We start from the raw sequence: 8,482 nt of genomic DNA, 5'->3' as shown, positions 1-8,482 counted from the left end.
CCATATCCGGATTTCGACAATTAATGTCTCTTCAGTGATGTTAGGAATCGAAACGGTATTTGTAAGGCCATATGATTTACCTCAATTTAGAATTGACTCTTGGATTTTGAAGAGTCGAAATAAGATGAACGGATTATATAAACCCGAAGGCAAATATAATACAAGCCCAAACGAAAAAATATAAACAAGTCTAAATTGAAAACAACGTTCAAACCTATGATTGCGTTGGATAAAAACCGCAATTTTTATACGTGTACATGCAAAACAAATTTCTTGGTAGAGGGGTCTAAATACAGCACAAACAACATTTTCCAAAAGACCAAAAAAGTAAATAAGTATATTTTAACAAAACGCATTTGACTAGCAGGTCGAACAACGGATTATCTTAAACCCTGCTGACTGCCATGGCGATTGCCAAATATATATATAATATGTCTTTATTGGCACTCAAGATATTGAAATCAAAATTGGCATGTAAAACAAATGTAAATTATAGCACACTCATGAAAGTCTCTTTGTTTTCTTCGTAAAGTCCAATTGTGGTGAACTCTTTTTTTTCTTTTTTTCTTTATTGTAAAGCTGTTGTCAATTAAAAATGGTAATTGAAAAAAAAGAAAGAAATTCCGCAAGAAAAATCATACTGTTGTGCAATTTCATATGTTTCTCTTTACAAAATGTTTCTAATATTTCATTAAATTAACTTTTGAATTCCAATTTTAAATATCAATATATTTTATAGTATACGAATTAGAAACAAGAATATTTAAAACTGGTATGAATTATACAAGTCGATGCGATAAAACTGTAAATTATCGGCAATAATAGTTAATACATCCGTTTACACATTTCCGCTTCTGTACAATATCTGTTATTAAGCCCGAGAACACAGATATTTCGTAGTGCATTTCTTTTATACAATAAATTTAGATTTAAAAACTCGCACCTGCTCTATCTCAAAAAGATTTCTACAGTGCAGTTTACTACTATTGGGGCAAATTATATCAAAATGATAGAAAAGTCTACCAGTTCTAACTCAAAATACGGACAGTTCTATGTTAAGGGATTCAATGATTCAGTTTGACTTCAGACATACTAATTTTTGACCTTTTTTAACTGGACCAAATCAAAACATTTCCTAAATATTCATCAGCCAAATATTTTTGACATACTATACTTTGGACTATATTTGCAAATCAAATGACGATAACTGTGTCCTCGGACTATTAACTTCCCCGACAACGAAATCGATACGATTATCGACTGTAAATTAAATAAATCCCATCAAACAATATATTTATTATGAATGTATTTATTATGTCCCAGGAAAAATATAGTTGGTCATTGATCAAATGTGTCAAGGTCATTCAAATGATAAAAATATTAAGGACCATTGTTAAAAGAATCCATTATTTATAGTTTATTGGTTTCAAAAACATTTCGTTTTCGTAATTTTCATTTTTTCCTCGAAACACCTGTCTCATAATTAGACAACTCCGATTTTGGCCAACGATTGACAGCTTTTGACTCTTCAGAACAGAACGTATTGAATGAATGTGTCTAACAGTACAATACATTCGCTTCAAAAGCTTAAGGTAAACTGAATTTTTCTTCGTAGGAATTTTTTTCATTGTAAATATCTTTTAAGATATTTAAAATATTAGTTGTTAGATATGAAAAAATAAGGACAATATAAAGAACCCAAATTCAACATGTTAATAATTTATAAGTAAATTTCACATCACTTCAATTATTAATGTTATTTCTATGTCAAATGTTGATGACCTAACTTGGAATAAAAATATTCTTCAATAAGATTTTGAAACAAATTGACTCGCATGTAAATATATCATTGCACATTGAAGAAATATAAAGTGTGTGTAAAAATTACTTCAAATCATTTAAGTCCGATTAGTATAAGATGTTTAAAGTTTAATTTTACAAATTTTCCATATTGTCATATAGTATTGTTCAGATACAATCAAATGAGGCACTTGATTTCCCGGAATGCGGTAAAACGCTCATTTGAATCAGCTTAGAAGAATACTCCACAGCAATTAAGGATGTAGTTAGGTGAAATAAAAAAAATCTAGAATTTAAAATTTGTACTATAAGTCAGAAGAACATTATTTAAGGAACAAAATAAGCTAAAAATATTGATAGGTTATGGAACTCCTTTTTGAGATATTTGATTTTTTTAAGAAATGTCGGGAAAAGGCTGACTCCGACTGTTACCTTATATCTAACATTGGCATTATTTGGGTCTCAAATCGTAAGAAAAAAATCTAGAATCTGCTTAAATTTTTGTAATGACCTTTTTATGACCTATTAAAGTCTTCTGTGAAAAGAAAAAAAAGGGTGATATGGGGAAAAATATTTTACACTGTCGTAGGAAAAACCCAAGGAGTCCGAACATCTGACAAAAATTCCTAAACCTCACCTGAGTACATCCTTAAGAAGAAATCGAGAGGCCAGAAAAAAAAAACGTCAAAGAAAGACAGACAACACTCCCACAGGAACAAACAACCAGCCACAAGAACAAAAAACCAGCCATAAGAATAAATAACCAGCCACAAGCACAAACAACCAGCCACAAGAACAAACAACCAGCCCTATGAACAAACAACTAGTCACAAGAACAAACAACCAGCCACAATAACAAACAACCAGTCACAACAACAAACAACCGGCCAAAACAACAAACAACCAGCCACAAGAACAAACAACCAGCCCTATGAACAAACAACTAGTCACAAGAACAAACAACCAGCCACAATAACAAACAATCAGCCACAACAACAAACAACCAGTCATAACAACAAACAACCGGCCAAAACAACAAACAACCGGCCACAACAACACACACTCGGCCTCAACAACAAACAACCAGTCACAAGAACAAACAACCGACCACAACAACACACACCCGGCCACAACAACAAACAACCGGCCACAAGAACAAACAACATTGTCAAAAAAACAACATTACCACAAGAACAAACATCATTATCACAAGAACAAACAACATTACCACAAGAACAAACAACATTACCACAAGAACAAACAATATTGTCACAAGAACAAACACCATTACCACAAGAACAAACAACATTACCACAAGAACAAACCACATTGTCACAAGAACAAACAATATTGTCACAAGAACAAACAACTTTGTCGCAAGAAAAAACAATATTGTCACAAGAACAAACAATATTGTCACAAGAACAAACAACACAAAAGAACAAACAACATTGGCGCAAGAACAAACAACATTGTCACACGAACAAAAAATATTGTCACAAGAACAAACAAAATTGCCACAAAACACTAGAAAGAAAACTAAAGAGCAGTTCACGAACACAATCAAGATCCTTGGGTAGAATCAGGGGCTTGAACAATCGGAATGTACTAATATAAATAAGAAGATGTGGTATGATTGCTAATGAGACAACTCTCCACAAGAGACCAAATGACACAAAAATTAACAACTATAGGTCACCGTGCGGCCTTCAACAATGAGCAAAGCCCATACCGCATAGTCAGCTATAAAAGGCCCCGAAATGACAAATGTAAAACAATTCAACCAAGAAAACTAACAGCCTGGTTTATGTACAAAATAATGAACAGCAACAGACTACAACCACTGAATTACAGGCTCTTGGCTTGAGACAGGCACATACAGAATGTGGCGGGGTTAAACTCGTTTGAAGGCGCCGACCCTCCCCTAACTTGGGACAGTGGTGTAACAGTCCACCATAAGAACAAACTATAAAAATCAGTTGAAAAAGGCTTAACTCATCAGATGGAAACAAATAGAAATACATCTAACAAAAACACAGAGTGAACGTTGACGGGTACTTATACATACCCACAACAAAAAGACACTAAGTACAGATCTGAGAGTACTCGTAGGTACTGACAGCTAGTTCAAAGCCAATAACAACTAATAAAACAGATCATGCATCTAGGACTAAAATATCAATCAGTACACTTCCAACATCCAATGGATTTAGTGTAAAGACGTCATAAACAGTCAGAGAAAAACATGACCTTGTGCAATGCCAAGATACAGGTATCGACAGATTGTAGAGTCATGAATATGCATATGTATATACAAATAATATTTAGTTTGATTTTAATTTACTGATAACAAAATCAATATTAATAACAATAAAAACAATATTCAAAGATCTAATTACAGTGTTGAATTGGTAGCCTTTTAGAATAAGTTTATTTAAAGGATCGATAAGTTTACCCGGATCGTTTCTAAATTTCCGGGCACGGTAAACAACATCTCCGTAAAATGAGGATGTGCTATCCCGTTTGAAATAAGTTTTCTACATGTACAACCAAACTTCATAACCAAATCGTTATATCTATGTAAGAATTTAGTAAAGGTTTTAAGTAATTTGTGGTAACAAAATCCCTGACTTAATAATTTACCAGTAATACATAGATTACATACATTGAAATCCAAAAACGTCACAACAGACACCGTCATAGCGAACGAGTTGTGTTATATAAGCACCGTAAGATGGTGACAAGTATCTTTTGCGCATTTAGTTTGAAACAGTACAGTTTTTTTATACAAACTACGTGAATGCAGTGAGTGTTATTGAGAAAAAAAAAAACACACACAAAAAAACACAAACTCAGAAAAAGTGAATGGTACGGGCAACATCATGAATTCAGGAATACGTTTCTGCTGCGAAGTTTGGGTTTTTCTCAAGTAAAGTGGTAAGCAGAAAAGGCAGTTTTCTATACATCTAACTATTATGTATTATTCAAGATGATTTAGTAAGACCAACTTCGATTGCCAAGTCAGTCAGATGAACGTCGGACCAACCAATTTAAAATCTTATAAAATTCTAGCGTTTCAGTAAAGACCTCTTCTAATGTAAATAAATTACTGCAATAAATGCTTATATTTAGATATTGAATTGAATGTTATCTATTTCATTAAGTAAATGCAAATTGTATAAAGCTACATGTAGGTCCAAACAGCTCAAATATCTTGCATGTACGTAAAAGATGTTCGAAAGGACACTTTTATATATTCATAATTTCTCCACGATTTAAAGTTCATCATGCATTCGTTCTAAAAAAAAAATGTTTAGAAGAAATAAGTTGAAAGAAACCAAAAAGGTAATTGCTAGCAAATTTACTACTATTGTAAAGCTAGAAAAAAATTATTGTTATGCTCAAAATACGTGCGATACCATAATGATTTGTTTATCGAAACTTAACAATGACGCCAGTAAAGAATAATGTTAATCAAAACACTAGGTTTACTTCTGTAGTTTATTTTTTGAGGCATTGAGAGATATTTGACGCTCCCGCAAGTTTAAAAGTCTATTGTAAATAAAGTCCTTAAGTGGGTGTAACAGACACAGGTTTACCTGATCTGACCCAGCCAATTGGGTGACCTGACCGCGCCAAAGGATGGCCACAACAATATATATCATAGGCTCCCTTTATTTTTACAAATATTTACACCCAAGTTACTTTTCTGAACCTTTTATCTGATAAACAAAGACATATTTGTGTCTATAAATTTTCCTTTAAAATTTAGGTTTGTCTTCCAAAATAATAAGTTTTCTTACACTCCGATTACTCCATTTGTTTAATATGTTTCATCTGTTGGAAAACTGACAATCCTTGTCAATTAAGATTGGAGTCGAACGCACCTGTCACGTGCCGGTTTCGAACTCAAACCTTCAGTGTTGACAGGCTAGTGATACAGTAGTTCGACTTCTTAGACCACTCGGCCACAGATGCTCTCTTTGATGATGAAATCCGTTACATATTCGTAAGACTGATTCTGTCTTTTGATAGACCTTCACGGTTCCAATGTTTTCAAACGGACTAAATGTTAAAATGTTAGAAAAATTCTAAAAACCCTGAAGCTGATGTCGCAATGTTTGGCACATTCTAAAATTCAAATATTTATATACTTGTATGATTTTAGAAATTGATTCAACTTTAATCACGTGACTTTAATCTACGGTTACCTATCTACTTTCTGGAAGTCTTTATTACGGAGAATTATTTATTTTTCGTTTGATACTTATTTCCATGTATTATATAGGAAAAAATACTCATTTAAGGTACCAGGCTTATAATTGAGTACGCCAGACGCCCGTTTTGTCTTCAAAAGGCTCATCAGAGATGCTCGAATTAAAAAGGGGAACAGGATTAACAGGTATAAAAATGATACCAAAGGGAGAATTGAAACAGAAGTCATACAGAGACAAACATCAATCTACTATAGTATACGTGTCATAAAATACTGAAGAATGGGGAACACGAACCCCACCAAAATCCGTACGTGATCCCTCAGGTGATCCGGATGTGTAAGCAGATCGTGCTCCACATGTGGTAACCGTCGTGATACTCATGGTAAGTAGATCCTGCTCAACATGTGGCAACCGTCGTGTTGCTCATGGTAAGTACAATTTCTTGGTTAAATGAACCTTTATGAATATTCTTTTCTTGCGTTCGATGCTTTTTATGGATTTACCATCACCCGGAACGCTCAAAACTAAACAAATGAAAATCAGATAAATGTTAAGTCTCATTTGGTGGTGTCATTATATAGGAAAAAAGCACTCGAGAACAGCTACATTAATTGAAACATATCTGTGGTCATCTGTGGCAAATATTCAGTAACGGCAACTAACTCTTGATACCGCTCGTTTTAACCTCATCTAGTACTGAAAATGATACATTTTATTTACTGATGAGTTGACAAGTTTTCATTTCTTTCTTGAACCTGACAAAAATCCTACAATTTAGTTATAGTGAGGCTTTAGTGACCTTATAGCTTCAAACTCCTAGGGCATTTTTCCAATTTTCATGAGGTAGATATGGACGATTAACAATGATATGTAATTCAATATGGCATCAACCCAATATTATTGAAATATAGAGTGTATGTATCGAAATTGATGGCTTCGATCTCTTATTGAATGTGAAACTAATCTAATGTCTTAAATGGCAGATAATTTTAATAAGACAGTAATAAATACATGTCACATCGTTTGACCAGAGAAATATAAAAACATCGTATTTTTTTATTTTTGACAATTAGAAGCAGTTTTGTATTTAACATGACGAATTGAATTTGTTCGTCTATATAAATTTTTGCATATGAATAAACATTATTTTGTAAGTTTGCTCTAAAGTAGGCTCAATTATACTAAACCTTTTTTAAATATGAAACTACATATACAAATTATTAAGAAAAGGGGAATCCCCATGACAAATTATAAAGACAACTCAAATTTACATCATGGCATAATCCAGTTATTTTTAAAAGCAGGGAAGTTTGGGATTTTATGGATTCGACTTTGGATAGTGTGATTTTTTTCTGATTCAGTTTACTTGACTTTGAAAAAATAAATCCCGAGAAAGATGGGTACTACACACATTTTTTTTAAATTTTATATAACTTCAGAGCAGGTTACCATGATTTGTTTATTATAATATAGAAAAATGGAGATGGCAAAACATTGACCGCAGTGAAAAGAAATATACTTTATGTAACTACGGCGATATAGGCGATGGATTTATAATTATTTGTTTTGTTGTTCTCTGTTGAAAAACGAACGTAAGTTATCTTTGTAAATGTTCACATAGGCCAAGTATTATGTCAATTAACTCACTGTTTGGTAATTGAAAACATTCAGTTTTAAAAATTGCGTTAATTCATTAAGTGTATTAATAAAAAGGTTAGTCCCTCCTTGTACTTGTATATTGTCACTCTTAATTTCTTTATATTTCGTTTAACAGTTTAGTATACATGTATAACTTTGTACTTCATCTTAAAAAAAGCACAATTCATTTGTTTACCCTTAATTTTATAGTATTTTTATTGATATTCTCTGTAAACTTATACTTAGTTTTTAAAGAAGAACCCTACATCTGAATCCTCCGATGAATTACATTGTGACTTGTGCATTTAAACCAAGAAAAATTTTATTTTACAAGGGGATAACTACTTAGAGACATTAGTATTGCCCTCAGTTTTGAAGAATATGCGATATTTTCTTTAAACAAGTGTGCATCTATTTGGAAAAAAAAAGGTCGCAAATGTTCCGCAAAGCTCTATGTTCATAGTAGTTTGAAATAAAAAGACAAATTTACATCCAATAAAAATTCAAACAGTATATTTATATTGTTTCTTATAAACTACGACATTTCTAATAAGTATTTAGTTCTTTTGTTCAACACATGCAGAAGCCCCTGCCAGTGTAACATTTCAACCCTTTTTAAAACAAATATGCATTCAATTCATTTTATTTCCGTAGTAAGTATGATAGTACATTCTATTGTCCGTCAATTGCGATCATTCACTTGTACAATACGATTTTTGTTGTTTTGCTTGTATCAATCGGTGAATGAATAGGACTTTGCGATTTGTTTCGTTTGTGATTCGTAACAATGTTATATATGAATGACCAAACGCTAAGCTACTGTCTAT

Source organism: Mytilus californianus, unplaced genomic scaffold (assembly GCF_021869535.1).
Source record: "Mytilus californianus isolate M0D057914Y unplaced genomic scaffold, xbMytCali1.0.p SCAF_19, whole genome shotgun sequence".
Classification (NCBI taxonomy): Eukaryota; Metazoa; Mollusca; class Bivalvia; order Mytilida; family Mytilidae; genus Mytilus; species Mytilus californianus.
The sequence above is the reverse complement of the archived record's forward strand: the minus strand, read 5'-3'. Positions refer to the sequence as shown.